Source organism: Centruroides sculpturatus, unplaced genomic scaffold, assembly GCF_000671375.1.
Source record: "Centruroides sculpturatus isolate CEXI.00-Female unplaced genomic scaffold, Cexi_2.0 scaffold358, whole genome shotgun sequence".
NCBI classification, from domain to species: domain Eukaryota; kingdom Metazoa; phylum Arthropoda; class Arachnida; order Scorpiones; family Buthidae; genus Centruroides; species Centruroides sculpturatus.
The window spans coordinates 431,704-447,831 of record NW_019384588.1 but is presented as its reverse complement, the minus strand read 5'-3'; the positions used below and the strand labels follow the sequence as shown (position 1 = coordinate 447,831).

Sequence of the window (16,128 nt, the reverse complement as noted above, 5' to 3'; positions counted from 1 at the left end):
AATTTTTAATTTTTATTTATTAAATTAAAGTTAATTAATACTTTTAAAATAATTATAAATTATAAAATCCTTCATTATACATGTATAAATTATATTAATACATTTAAAAATAGTTGCAAATTTAATAGTCCCTTACTGTATTTAATTTTAGTAAAGTTGATTATTATAAAAATAATTTTAAATATTTTTGTTTAAAAATATTAATTTTGAAATTATTTTAAACTTTAAAAGAGTAAAACATTTACAAATTATGTAATTATGTATAATTATCTAAGTAAAATGATTTACTTTTATCAAATTTAAATGAAGATTATTTATTAAAATTATTAACTCTGCATACTATCTTTGATGATAAATCAGAGAGCATTTATAGAAAAAAATTGAATAAATTAGTTGTGTATAAAATAAGCATTATGAATATAAATTTTTATGTATTAATTCATAAAATTTTAAAAATTACTTCTGGAGCCATTATTTAATATATCGAATCATGAATCTAATTGTTTTGAGGGAAAATAAATCAGATTTATTAAAAAAAATAAGTTAAAATATCAAAAATCAGTTCAGATAATTTAGATTAAAATTATATTTATTTAATTTATTTTATTTTTTGAATATTTTATAACTTTACTAGGAACTTCTCTCCTTTTACTTATCCTGTTTTTTTATCTTTTCACTCTCTTTCTTCAGCCCAGACCCTTGAATAAATTCTATCAATAATATTATTATTATTATTTGTAGTTATATAGTAAAATATATAGGAATATCTTGACAGCTTTTTTTTATCATTAATAAGTGTTAGTTTCATTATTAATTAAAATTGTTGTAATTTAAAACAAAAATACATTTCCTTTTTTTGCTTTATTGTTTAAATGTTATGTTAAACCTTTTAATTACTTAAAATTAATGAAGATAGTAGAAGATAGCGGATGTGGAAAAGCGAGAGATGTTTTAGAGATTGCTATAACCTAAATACTTTCTTGTCAAAGCCACACTTTGTAATGCGGAAAAGTAAAAATTGGCCAAAAAGTTCAACTACACTTAATTTTCTACTATTTTCAACAGTTGCTATTTTGTAAACCTAAGATAAAAGGAGACAATGTGTTATTGAACATTATCTATCACACAATAGAATCCATCAGAAAAAGGAACTATTGTCCCTTGTATAAATATATAAAGATTTTAACGAGGGGGGAAAGGCGAAACTTCGTTTATTTATAATGTTTTAATATGTAGATTTTTAATACTTTCTTACAAAAATGACGTCGATGGTGAGCGGATTTAATTGTCGTTAGCTCTTTGATTTGATCACTAATCGAATTGTTACGCATTTCGTTACTGTAATTTAATTGTTAACAGGAAATTCTTTTGTAGGGGGTTACTCTCCTAGCCCTTCAGAACGCTTGGATCGTATTTAGAAAAGATCTAATTACTCTCAACTAGGTTATATCCAAGCCAAAATCAGATTGCCATAACCTGAAAGAGGATATACCCAACGAGATATTATTCATATACCCAGCACACTCGTTAAGAGTGACTAAAATTATATAAAATTTTATAAATTTAAAAAAATATTTTATAATATAAATATATATATATATCTTTGTTTAAAAAATTAATCAATTTTAAATATGCACTTTAATCATTTTTCTTATTATGCATAGGAAAGATAACTTATCTTCCTTATCATCACTTTTAAAGTATTTTTCTGTCAATAGAGGGAGTCACTACAATCTTTTATATTAAAAAGTAAAATAAAAAAAGGTTAATAAACTAAAAAGTAGATTAGAATAATTATCATAACCTTGAAAAAGTTGTTATAACGAAATGTTAATGTTCAAGGTTATGACGACATTTATGATATCTAATACTTATAACTTTGTTCCTTTTTAAATATAAATTACACGCGATAAATTTTAATTTAATTTTTCATATTTTCTTTGCATTCTAATGAGTTTTCTTTAATTAATTAAAAATTGAACGATTAAAAACAGCAATTTAAATTAAACCCAATTTAATAGAAAATAGAAATAACAGACATTTTTTTTGTATAAAACATTGAATTATTTCAATTTTAATTTGATATTTTAAACCCGAAACATTTTAATAATTGCTATTTAATTAAATTATAAAATAATAATAAGTTTATAAGCTATAATTTCAAAATTTAACTTATACAAAAGCATTTAACTTATTCAAATGGCTTATTTTAAAGCAGATTTCTTGAGTTTAAGCATGTTAATTCGATTAAAACTTTAATATTGTCTCTTTCTCTTGAATATTTAATGCCAATTATAATTATCATTATTATAATTTTGATAATTATGAAGTTAATTATAATCATCAAAATTATTTATATAACTGTTTTCTTATAATAAATAATAATAAAATTTGTGACAGAATCCATTATCATATCACAAGTGAATTATTTCATAGAAAAGATAATTTTAAATTCTGAAGATCTAAAACAAATTTTGATAAATTATTATTATCGAATCATGAGATTTTTTTTACATGTTTTTGTTGATTAATTTAAATAGGTAAAGTTACATTACAAACACACTTTTTGTTATCTCTAACTACTTTTAACATATAATCAGAACTTGATATTTTATATCTTTACCTGGATATATGACATGTAAATAACAAATGTAGATCACTATGTTAGCCTTGCTAAAATTGTTATTTATTTTGTAAACTTCTTCAGTTAAATTATAAAACATTTTGAAATTTTATAGGTGTCTATTTTATTAAAACATAAAGAAAAAAAGAATATTTTAAAAAGTGATTCTTAATATAATTTTTTCTTTTGTTTCCTGAATAATTTTCCTATTGTCCTTCACTAGATGACACGATAGTATATTTTTTAATGTTATAAAAGTGTATTTTAACCATTAATGCAAAGATTTTTAACTTTGCAAAGAGCTAGGTTTTTCAGCGCTGGAAAGATATAGTTACGTGTTAATTAAATTTTAATGAATGAATGAATTATTTTCTTTTTCTTAAAACAAACAACTATTTGCAATTCTTATTATATTATTTATTATTATTTTTAATATTTTATCCTCTTCAATATTTAGCAATGGTGTCTTACCACTTAAAATCCTTAAGGTATTGTACAATACCATTAGAGATTTTCTACTTATCTTAACTAGTAATATGGTAATGAGTTATCTGATTTGGAATTAATTGCATACCAATTAAAAAAAAAATATAAGTAAGACTAATGTAACAATTCCTGGCAAGCTTCTTCTTTATGACAAAGTACCTTAACTAACGTCACAAAAGACAATCGTTCAAAGCAGATCCTTCAAGTCGACTGACGTTTGTTCCAAAAGTATTTAAGACATCGAGGTCTCTATGTAAAAATACATTTTGAAGCAATGCCTTGTTGATGACAGTCATTTCATTTTTGGCAGTATAAAAAAGAATTAATTTTAATTGCTTGTAATTTTTCGATGTCTTAGAACTGCGCGTCTTTCAACAAGATGTTAATGTAGTCGGCAATCAGCTATTTGTAATTTGTTGAAAACTCTTTACTCTTTATAAATAAGTCTTATATATCATGTCTTGGCACTCTTCCATGACTTATTACTAGTGCTTTTGAATCTTTTCATAATATTTTAGATCATAGATAGCAACGATAAGGTTTCCTATTCTTTATTTTCTTGGTATCTTTGGACTGCTTCATTTTCATTCTTTATATCTCTTCTTTGTTTTTAGGAATTTCAATTTAATTTTATATGTAGAATAACTCACATATTATATATTTTGATTTTTATTTTATAAAATTAACGAATTTGAATTAATTAATTGCATAAAGGTCTTCATTTTAATCATTTTTAATTTGTAAAAAATGCAATTTGTATATGAAGTAAGAACGTGATGTAAAAAAGAAAAATAATAAAAAAAAAGATCTAGAAAGAGTGAAGTTCAAAAATTAAAGTTTCTCTCATAAATTTAATTTTGTATATTTTTTCTCGATCTCTAGACCGAAATTTTACAAAGAATTATGCGGTACACGTTTGTGTTAGACGATGCCACTCAAGTATATCCATCGATCAGATCATTAAAACTGTGATCATGTATCAAAGAATTGAAATTTCAACCAACCTTAAAATAAGAAAATCCTACAAATACTACATTTTTATACGATTTAATACCATAAAATACAGGCTATAATTAATAACAATAGTAATAATAATAATAATAATAATAGTATTATTATTATTATAAACCTAACTCATCTTTAACGAATAAATATAAATTATGGAAAATATAAATAATTACATTTAAAAAATCTCTTTAAATTTCTAAAATATAACTTAATTCATAAAGCTTTAAAATAATTTATTAAACTAACTATTAGAAAATGAGATCATTTTCATGTTCAAGTTTTAAAATTGTTTTCTTCACAAAGAATTATGGATATTGACTTATCGGACGGTATTGATAAAGAGCCTTATAATTGATACAGGGACGAGTGAGAAGACGTGATATTCTCCACTGAAAGCTATCCCTCGAGTGGTCTTTTAGATGACAATAGCTCTTCAGATAGGCTTGCCGGGCTTTTAGATCGGATTGGAAGTATCTGTACAGGATGATAAATTCCAACATGAATTCCTTTAGAGAAGTATACTGCCTCGCTTATTCTTAAATTTCCTTTTAACTTTGTTGCTGTTTCGTTTATCACGGCATAAATTTATATAAATCTATAATTATTAAATAATTTTAAAAGTTAAAAACTGGTTTAAAACCGTGTTTGAATTAGCCTCTAGTATCGGATGATGTTATTATTTCACACTTTAGATTGCTTTTTAGTGGATTTTAAAGTGAAATTTAAACGATTAATTTTTATTTTTAAGTGAATATTAAAAGGGATAATGTATATAGGCCTATGTTAAGTGAAAGCCACAAAAGTGATCGCTCTCTTAAAATAAGATGTTTGAAGAACTGAAAGTGTTGAAGACAGAACTCACTGTCACGGTTTAGTTCTCCAGTTAGTTGAAGTATCCGACGATTCTTCATTCAGACAGTCACGTACTACGCTAACGGCGAAATGACAGTTTTATCAGATATCTCTACCTGTTAAATCGATTAATAAATTTCATATATAAAATTTTTTTTTATATATAAAAATACTCTGTATAAATCTAAACTTTATGTATATATTGTATATTGTTTGAAAATTACATAGATAATTTTACTTGAAACTTTTCGCGAGTCTGTTATAAAATTCATCGGTCAACTTCAGGTAAAAGATCTTTTTTGACGCCACACTAAACTGTCCCATCGTTTCCTATATCAATTTTTACAGATCCAGCTGTAGGAGAGTTTATTATTGAGGCTGAACCGAAACAATAGAAGCAGTAAAAGCTCGGAGCTGCTACCCCCCGAGAACTTTATGACCTTTGCTTATGGTTGATCAATTTAATGTTGGGGTGATAAAGCTACAGTCGCAATGTCTACAGAAAGTGAAGAAAAGTCTTTACTTTTCTTCGGCTATGACTCGCTCTGTTATCTTAATAACGTCTTATAAACATCACTAGTACACTAACTTAACTGTGCCAAGTATGAGCGAAAACTTCCTATAAAGAATCGAACGAATGACCGTATATAGTCATATATATATATAATGTATATAACAATTGAGATCTTTACACGCTTTAGTTATATTTACTTAGATTTCTTTATTGTTACATATAATAAATAACCTAAAGAGAATCAATTCTGTTATGTTATATACATAATTTCTCACTACGTTAAACTGTAAACGGGAAGATAATTATTCACCGAACTCACTATTTTATACACTCGATCGAACATCGATCGATCGATGCTTAATCATATTTATTAAGCAGGATATATATGCGATTAACGTTAATTCGTTCTAGTACAGAAGAAATGTTACTATATCAAATGCAGCGTTACGTCTAATTGTACGAATATTTTTGTTCTTTGTTTCGAAATTTGCCGAAAATTTTCTTCTTTTTTTCTTAAAAAACTTTGATCAGAAATTTTATTCAAAAGATATTTTATTGGATTTCTTAAACTTCATCATTAGAAAATGCTGATCCGATTTATTCTCGATTTGATTGCCTTGCATCAAAGAACGTTTGATGAAGTTCTGCTCAAGGCTGAAAATAGAAAGTTCTTTATAAAGTTTACTAAATTTTCTATTTAATATCGAATTTAACCATTCTCCATTCTCTAATAAGTTAATAACAAAACTTTTTTAACCATTATTTTTTTATTTTATTATATATATTTTTTAACTTCCTAATCGCTACTGCGCTTCATTTAAAACACTTAGAAATCCACGTTACACGAATATAATCGATGAATATTTAATCATTCTAAATCGTAAAAGTGAGTAAGAAAAAAAATATATGTCAGAGTATTTACAATAACTTCATCTTAATTAATCTCCGTAATGATCTTAAAGACAGAACGTCACCTATTTAAATAAAAAGTAAAGACACTTTCGCTCGTCTATACGTCAACAAACACTACATATTTGAAAATAGGACGAAAAACAAACATGGAAACGGTATACAAAAATATGTCTGTAGACGAATTTAGCCGAACCACTGTTCTGTCGAAAAGCTCGTATTTCTGCGCGATGTGGGAATCACAAATAGGCACAGGGCCAGATTTTAACGTTTTATTATCGCCATTTTTTAAGACATATTAATAATATCTTAATATAGCTTCGGGGGGTTGAGTACTCCGTTTAAGCAGATTCACCCCGTATATAAAGGATGCTGTTGATGGAAACTTGCTCCCTATCGGAATATATTTTTTTATACGATTCTTTAGAGAAATAGACAGTGGTTAATTTTTTTTTCTTAAATTATATCCTCCCCAAATGATTAATTAGAAATAATAGAAAATGGAGGTTTAGATAATATCGATTTTTCTTCGACTAGAGGAGCGTTTTTGAAGAATTTTTAAAGTTCTTCCCCTTCCGTCCCCCATACTGTTTGTCAAATACTTGTCGTGGATAAAAATCTACGTAAAGTTGTACAATACATCGCCGTCAACTGCGTATTAACAACGTTCTATTGTAGATACTTCCGACATGCAGTAGCGTACTTGAGATCAATGACAATACGCTTTATCTCACAATCGTCCATTCCATTGTTCATGACCATTGCTTTAACAATAGCGAATTTTCATCTGCTCTACAATAAATAACTTTTTAAGTTACCGTCAAGTTGTTACAAACTCGGAGATTTTTAAGTACCGCACCTTACTTGTTTAAAATATAAGTGATCTTAGGATTAAAAACATTCACAAAACTATACTTTGGAATTATGGGATGGATGGCTGAGATTTAGAAGCATTTTCTTTTGGCAACTTTACAGTATTTTTTTATATTTTACCCACTTTTTTATATTTTTTTCTAAAGAATATATTGTTTTTTTAATTTTTTTTCGTGGTTATTCTTATTTTTTTAATTTAAAATTATTTCATTTCGGGGGTTTTGATCTTAGATTTTTATACCCCGTAATGTTTATACAACAGATTCTGACAGTTTTTTTTTACTCTTTTTTTCCAAATAAATAGCTTTCTATGGCACGATAACGCTTCCATCTTTAAAAATTACTTAATTATTATCTATAAACTATCATTTTATTAACTAATGTTTATAAAACGGAACGAATTTTAATCTTAAAACGTTGATTAAAAAAATGAATGATTATAATCTGTGTAAAAATGTGTCTTCTTTTCTTAAAAGTATATAATTAAATTAAATTTTGAAATGATAAAAAACCCGATGCTCGAATGTCAAAGCACTATAAACACTTATTTTCCAATGTTGTTTACGATGCTCATAACCACTACCAAGGTCACCGAGTTCCAAAATTAGAATATGGACTATTAGTCGCTGAGTTCATTTAATTCTTGTCAGTCTGTTGATAAAAGCGCTTGGTGACAGGCTGTCTGAGACAAACAGTCGGTTATCTGATCACCTGGACAAACTCCGCACACCCAAGTAGGCGGCATACTGTCTATTGAACTCACCTGTCGTAATCTGAATTTGATATTTTTGTATAAAATGTCACTAGGTTAAAGTTTTATATTATAATTCATTATCTTTATCTTATCACGTTTAAGTAATTGTAGTAAATTGTGGATTATTAAATCTTTTTTTGAGTTATTTATTAAAATTAGAACATAAAATTTTGCTCTGTTCTGTTTTTAAGTTTTATTGCCATCCTTTCTAATAAACTCCTCATAGCGTCGTTCTCTCTATATATTATTTGCTTTGATTTTTTTAAAATTCTCTCTTTGTGTGATTATTGCTAAAATATTTACGAAAATTTCTTCTGAATTATTAGGCTAAAATTTTCAAATTGCAGAACAATCCATCTGTTCGTCTCTCCATCCTTCTTCCAACAGAGTTAAATAGATGAAAATAGAGACCAGATATCAAAAGCTTAGGGGTCCCCATTAACCATTTAAGAACTTCCGGTTTTAACCGGAAATCATGTGATTTTTAAAATAAAAGATAATTAAAACTGCAGCCCGATTATAGGTCTACACTCGATTCTTTTTATAGATTTTCTTCGTACCAATTTCTAAATTTTCAAAAATATATTTATAAAATCAATTTTTGTTTCATCGTCTGCTTTGCACCCATTTTATGCAAAACCGCCCATAAAGTAACCTTCAATTCTTCAACCTTTCCTTATTCAGAATATTCAAAAATTATCATCCTGAAATTTAATTATAATTTAAATTTATGCCCTTATTTATATTTTAACCAATATTCACTCCTTATACCTTAAAATAGGACCTCTTAAAAATTATTCTAAATTATACCTTGCTGAAAATAAATTCATGAATTAAAAACCAATAGAAATTTTTAAATATTCTAGAAAAATCCGAACTTTTTTTTTCACGCGAAAAGCATTTGAACCTGACCCAATTTATTGTTTACATTTTCTTGTAGGTTTTAATAAACAAAATTTTAAACATAACAATTTGTTTAAAAAATTGTTTATGAGTTATATAAACTTGTTCTCTCTATCCCAATTATTTTGTTTATTTAAATATTACACATTTTACGTTATTATAATGTAAATTTGGAAGATTAATCTAATTATTTTAGAAGATGTCAACACATATGTTGACACAATAGACTAGAAAATTTTGTAATCTCTCTCCAAAGGTTGATAATATCGCTTATTTTCGTGTGTATATACATTGTATATATTACATATTTGTATAACATTATCAGAGCTGATTTAGCATATATTTTTAAGGGCATTAACTTGTTTTTATTCCTTCTTTTTAAAAAAAATCAAGACTAAAGAAGAAATTTTCATAATGTTTCTTTATTTAAATATTTATCATTTATTTTATATATTTATATATATTTAACATTGTATAAGATTTAAGTTGCGTAATTTAACGTCCTTTTTTTTCTTTAAAGTTCATCGTACTTGTTAATATCTTCGGGAGAAAGTCTATTTTCTTGCAAGTACAGCAAATCACCAAGGTCGTCATCATTAATGTGTTTGTCTTCTTACGTCATATGTCACACTAACCTCAAGATTCACTAACATAGTGAGTAGAATATCCTGCAGAAAAATGCAATTTTTTTATATTTTTTCAAAGTTATTATTATTTTTTATATAATAAAAAAAATCCCGTAGAATTAATCCTAATATAGGAAACAAAGTTTACCTAAAGACATTTTTATAAGAGTTGAACGGTAAGAGGGAGGAAAAGATACAGGGAGCGAGTGGAGGAAAGATTTTGATCGTTTAAACAAAGCGGCATTGAATAGCGTACGCGTGTGCAGGGGAAAAGGGGGTAAAAAAATATATATCCCCGAGTGTACGGGGCGATGAAAAATAACTTTTGTCCCGTTGTTTTTGTGAGCTTGAGATTCACTACTAGTCTACTCTAGTATCTGTTTGCCATGGGACACTCTGCCCCGAAGCTAGGGAATTTCGCTTGGGAATCATGCAGATGACAAAAGACACAGGAAACTGCATCGTCGGATCGCTAAGTAGTGGCTCTTCAATAACTCTCTATCTCCGCTCGCGTGCTTTCCAGAAAGGATGTTGGTCAAGACAATTCCACCCTTGAAAAGTTGCCTTTGGCTAAAAATTTCTGAGAAGCATGTTATAGTATGAAAAACCTACTTCTTCCTAGTTCATAACATCAGGTTATTACTTTCGTTCTGACTGGTGATAGATAAAACACAATGTTTGGAGCCCTTGGCGTTACACACTACACTGACTAATAATGCATAAACTAGTATCCTCTATTCAAACTATAGAAACAATTCTAGTGATAACGCTTGTCTTTGTTTCATTTAAATAATTTTATTTTTGTAAAAACATATCGCTTTTTTTTTTTTTTATCAATTTTCACAGTCGTATGTCATTTTCTTTGTTTTCTCTATGTTAAATTTAGCTTGCGATTGTTTCGTTTATATTTATTCTAATTGAAATTTTATTGAGATGTTATTTTATTTGTTTTTTAAATGTATTTTAGCTAGATTTTTCGCCACACACAGCGCAAATTTAGTTCAATTCTAATTTCACTTACTGGAATTTTTCTCTTCATTTTTCTTCCGTTAATTTGTTTAAAAAAGAAAAAACTCTTCTAAAAATACAAAGTCTTTAATTATTAAACATCAACCTTATTTTTTCTTTAACGAAAGAATCTTTTTATCTAGCCGCAAACAACTTATTTTGGTGTCAACAGCATTTAAATTGATGCCTACTGACAGTATTCGGAGGGAGTGTAAGAGACAGTCTTGCCTATTAAATGGAGTATCTAGACGAAATGTTTGTAAAATAATTCAGTTTATATTTACTAAATAAGTCGGTCAAATAATTTAAGTCGTTTTAGGTCGGACAATCAATTGAAGAATGGTCTTAACAATTAGTTACGCCATACGTTAGTGAGATGGGTTTGGCAGGCACAATCGCTGGCACGATAGAGCGACTTATAATTCTTCCCTTTAACTTTCCATTTAGTATATTAGATGATCTTTCAAGCATATGTTGATTTAAGAATTTAAAACGCTTCATGAATCATATCATAATTGTAAACAAGGTTTTAATTAATATACAGGCCCTCTAAGCGTAAAATTCTAAGCTCGTCTAACACATAAAAGTACTACTTCTAACGTGTAAAACTAGGTTTAAACTTTTGTTGGATTTAAAGGAGAGAAATTCTGATTCTATTCGTGTGATCTCTTTACTTCTATTTAGCATTACGCGATAGGAAACTTTCTAGTCCTTTACATACAATAAGTCGCATAAGTGGCCGAAACTCTGAAGTGCCGATAATCTCTCTTCAACTATGTCATAGTGTAGCATTAAAGGTGTTTACACGCTCTCGAGAATTGTTCGATTTATGAAATTTAATCTGATAGTGTTCGATCATTGATCTTAATTATCATATTAAACAATGGTTTATTGCACCCGATCATTTCGATAAACAGTAAATTGATAAATAACCTTTCATGTGGCTGACATTTAAAGAGGATTTGTACTTTGGGATTTTACAAAACTGCTTGTTCAGTATTTAAATTTTGTCAAAATAATTTTTTTTAATTCAACTGTTCCCTTTGGTATAAGGATTGCCAGGCATAAGATACTTGTCCTTCATCTTTGAAATTAATGCAACGGCCACTNTATATTAAATTAATTACTCAAATAAACTGAAAGAATTTATTTTTAAGCTTGCAATTGAGTTTAAAATTGTGATGTTGGAAACAAAATTAAATGATATTTCAATATTTTCTTCTAATAAATTAACATTAAAATTGCCTTTTAAATCCTGAATTCTTATATTTTAATATAACTTAATTCTTTTAATGTTAGATTTTATCATGATTAATGAGAAAAGACAATTTTAAAATCATTTAAAAATCACTTGTGATAATATTCTCTTATAACGAAGGTAAATTATTAGAAAGATATTGAATATGCTGATGAATTATTAAGAGAAGCTTATAAATTCAAATATAGGTATTCAGAATATTTATATAAACTATAGAATAATTCTTTTATCATTAAACTATTCATAAATTTTAAATATTCATATACTTTTTACATTTTTTGTCTTATAAACACTAAGAGAACTGTATGTAATTTTGCATTTAATGCATCTACATAAATCTTGATACATAAAATGTAGATTTTCAATTATTTTATAGGTATTCAAACAATCTTCTAGCACAATTAATCTTTTATAGAGTTTATGAATCTCTATAAAACTTGATATATAATATAAAATATATAATCAATATGTAAAAACTTCCAAATTTTATTAAACAAAACAGAAATATTAAGTTTAAATTTACTTATTATTTCCTAATATTAATATTAACATCATTAAATTCACTTTTTAAAACAATTTCTGTGCTATTAGGAGTTAAAGGATCTTTATGTAAAAATTTATATACAGAAATATTTTATATAAAAGACTTTTGTTTATAAATCCTAAGATCAAAGGGCATAAAATCTTTAAAAAAATGGTTATGAAATATGTAATTTTTGTTATTATTACATAGACTATAAATAGAAGGTTATAAATGTAATAAAATTTGAAATTTTTCTAATTTAATTAATTATACTCGATATTTTAAAGATATAATGTAATTTCTAAAAGAATAGAAGTCTAATTTAAGAAATAATATTTTAAAAATCGGTAACATTCTTTCTATATTTCTTATTGGCAACAATTGCAAAAGTAAACAAGGTGTTATTTGTGGTTAACGAAAGCGAACATTTGCTAACATCTGTGTATAAAAGAGAACAAACATATTTATGTTGACACAAAGTAATTTTTGAGTTTTCCTACGACTATTTTACTCTCTTATAATTTAAATCTTAGCGAGTTATTGGTAGGTCAGGTGCAGACACAAGTCTAGCCACATGATGAAGAGCATGGGTTGTGTCATACTTCGTGGTCCCCAGGGTTTTTCAACGTTTGCCAAAAATCTGGAAAAAGAATACCGTGCCAACAGATATAGTTTTCTTTTAAAGGAAATAAACAGATACAAAGTATCTTAAGAAAGAATTTGATAGATTTTTAAGTAGGAAAAAAAGAAAGAAAATATAAGTTTAGAAAAATATCTCGAAAGCGGAATGGTTAATCTTTACTTGTCCAGGTGAGATCTGTTCAAATAATGTTACTGGATTTCAGGATATGGTAGGATTAGTTGAAGAGATATTTGGCCACTCAAATAACTATTAAGCTACGAAGATAAGTACTTCCTCTCGTAAAGGATTCGATCGTTTATAAATTTTGTGTATATGTTTTCTAGCGAATAACCTTTTCTCTATTATATACTTTGCATTATTGCCATCTTCGATGCTTATAAATCCATAAAGAAATCATTAATTATTCTGTACATTTCTACAAAAGTACACAACAAAATTATAAATATTAAAATTGATACATTATATATAAATATGGTGTTAATTCTCTTCAAACTTGAACTCGTATAACCGCAACCTGATTAAACTGAAATGCAATATTTTGAAAATATTATATATCTGTTTATAAAATATAGAATTTTGTTTTTCTTGATTGATAATTACGCAAATAACCATTATTTAAATAAAGGAAATAAATGTATGCAATGTAAATTATTTAAATGCTCACTAGTAAGGATGGGAAAGTCAAAAAGCGTATAAATTTTGAAGAAAAAAAGAAAAAAAAAGCCTCTTTCACTATTTTTAGTGTTGAGAAAAACTCTGATTAGATTGTCAAGCAGTTATCAATTGAACATTGTTTTAAATTGGTCGGTTTCTACTTTTGCTTTCCAGTCATGTGACATTACATAAAAAAAGTATACTGAAGATAGGTCGCAATTCTATTTTAGAGAAGAGTGTCTCTTTACAAATTTCCATCTTAGTAGACTGCTTATAGAAATAAATTAAAGAGGTTCCGGCAAAAGAATTTTTTGTGAATATCGACTCGGCCTATATGAATTTAGGTGGCAATACCGTATACGCAGGGAAGCGGGTGCATGTTAATGAGATTCGGATCACGTTAGCAGAACTGGGACTTAAATAGCGTCCGATCATATACTAGCTGACTCCACAGATCTCGACTAGTTTTATAGCCCGGAGAAAGAATTTCACAATCTCGAAAATTTCTGATAGTTCGTCGACGCGTAAATTCTTAGTGTTTGGAGTATTAATGAGTCTCGAAACTTTTCTTTTGATAGAATAGCCTGGAAGAATTTAAGTTTATTTATCTACAGATACGAAACGTTTTGTATCTCGATGCTTAAAAGTGACCTTGCGTAAAATATGTAATTGATTCAAACTTATGGATATTTTATCTTTTTTCTGAACTTCGAAACCGAAATCAGGTGCGATCTCATCTAAGAAATCTCGTCAAGGACAAGAGGGATTGACCAAGAATACATTACTTTGTCCTTATTCGGTCAACTGATTATCATAGAGTAAGAACAAGCTTCCAGTGGTTGCTGGGCGATAACTAAACTTGAAATTTTACTCTTACTTGTCAGCTGACTGGAACGGGAATGAAAGAATTAGCTAATCAAATTCAAACTGATCGAGTGATAAACGGGCTGAAGTAGATGACTTGTTAAGCTAATAATTAAATAATCGATTACTTAATTTGTATTGCAGATTTACATGTATACTTCTAACAAATAAAATACAATCGGCTGAAGAAGTTTGCAATCTATCTCTTTTTTTTTTTCTATCTTATTATTATTATTTCCATTAATCTGGATAACCGAACCATCTCTTAAACTTTCTTTCATTAAAAAAATTTATAAAAATATTCTATTATAAAATGTCAAAGGTGTAAATATTCTCAAACGGGTGGTCTAAGTCAGGATTTAGAGGGGGAAAAAACCGGTTGATCGATTATGATTGATCTGAGGTCTTGTTTGCATTATATTTTTAGTTTGTCGCAGCTGGCGAATGATCTTTCATGTCGAAAATTTTGACGAAGAAATTTTTTTTATTATCTATGTTTATGAAGTCCCGAAAAAAATTAATCACAAAATTAATTTTTAAATAAAAAATTAATAACTGTAAAGACTTTTTATGGGTATTTTAATATAATATATATTAATTTTCGTTACGTTGCATTCAATTTACTGTTAGTTTTTGTAGTGTTAGAGTCGTTTTCAGTAAGTTTTTACATTCCCATGGTACCATCAGGATGTCTGTTCTTGTAAGCAGGATAGCAAAAATCCTAGCTCAAATGCTTTTTTGACACTTGTTCACGATGTGTCACAATGTCTTAGTCTCTACCATGACAAGTTCCAGATCCATGGGTAATTAACACAGTCAGAAGAGTGGAACGACATTTACAATCCATCATTGCTTAGATCTCTGCCAAACATTTGATGTTATTTTGGCCAGGTTTTCTTTTATATATATATATATATTAAAAAACTTCCCTACTCTTTCGCATGTTCTAGGTTTTAGCCTCTTTTAAAATAAAAATTCGTTGTAGAAAAGGATCAGATCACCAGATGTGTCAACAGAAAACGGGATGGTAAATCGTGGCACGAATTATATCACTGTAGGAAACAATACGAAGAGTACAGTCTAATACTCCAGAAGTGTTCTTTTTTTCAGTTCTTCTTTTCTAAAGACAAAAGAACAACAGCGCAGTTAACTTACTGGATATACATTGTTTTCTTGCATGTAAACTTAATTGTGCTTCTGACAATTCAATAACCATCAGACTACTTAGACGATTAAGATGCCACTAATTTAAGATTAATGAAGGTTTATTCAGTAGTTTATTTATAGTAAACACTACTAAACTCTCAATAAATTTTAACCAGTTAAGACTTTGGTTCCTAATTACATTTTTTTAAATAAGAATAATCAACTTAATTAAAGCCCAAATTTAATCTACATTGTTTGTAAGCATCTTTTAATCACATTAAATAGATCTATGACACGAACGTAACTATTTAAATCCTATTAAACTCTATATGATAATTTGAGAGGCTGTTTCCATCTTTAAAAAGAGGCGAGGAAAGACGAAGCATGCACTTACCTTCCTATCCTGTACGCTAAATATCGAACATGAAACCACTCTCTATCATCTATAAATATGCATTATCCGGATTAAGAAGATATTTCAATC

General features: G+C 27.5%; 1 long non-coding RNA gene across 1 annotated transcript in view; it reads left to right on the top strand.

The window, feature by feature from the left end:
* The first annotated feature begins 4,363 nt into the window (after positions 1 to 4,363).
* Positions 4,364 to 16,128, top strand: part of LOC111624688 — a 29,935-nt gene continuing 18,170 nt past the window's right edge. The window contains exons 1-2 of the long non-coding RNA XR_002756624.1: positions 4,364 to 4,633; positions 9,443 to 9,576. This is a non-coding gene — a long non-coding RNA (uncharacterized LOC111624688). The remainder of the gene's footprint in view (positions 4,634 to 9,442; positions 9,577 to 16,128) is intronic.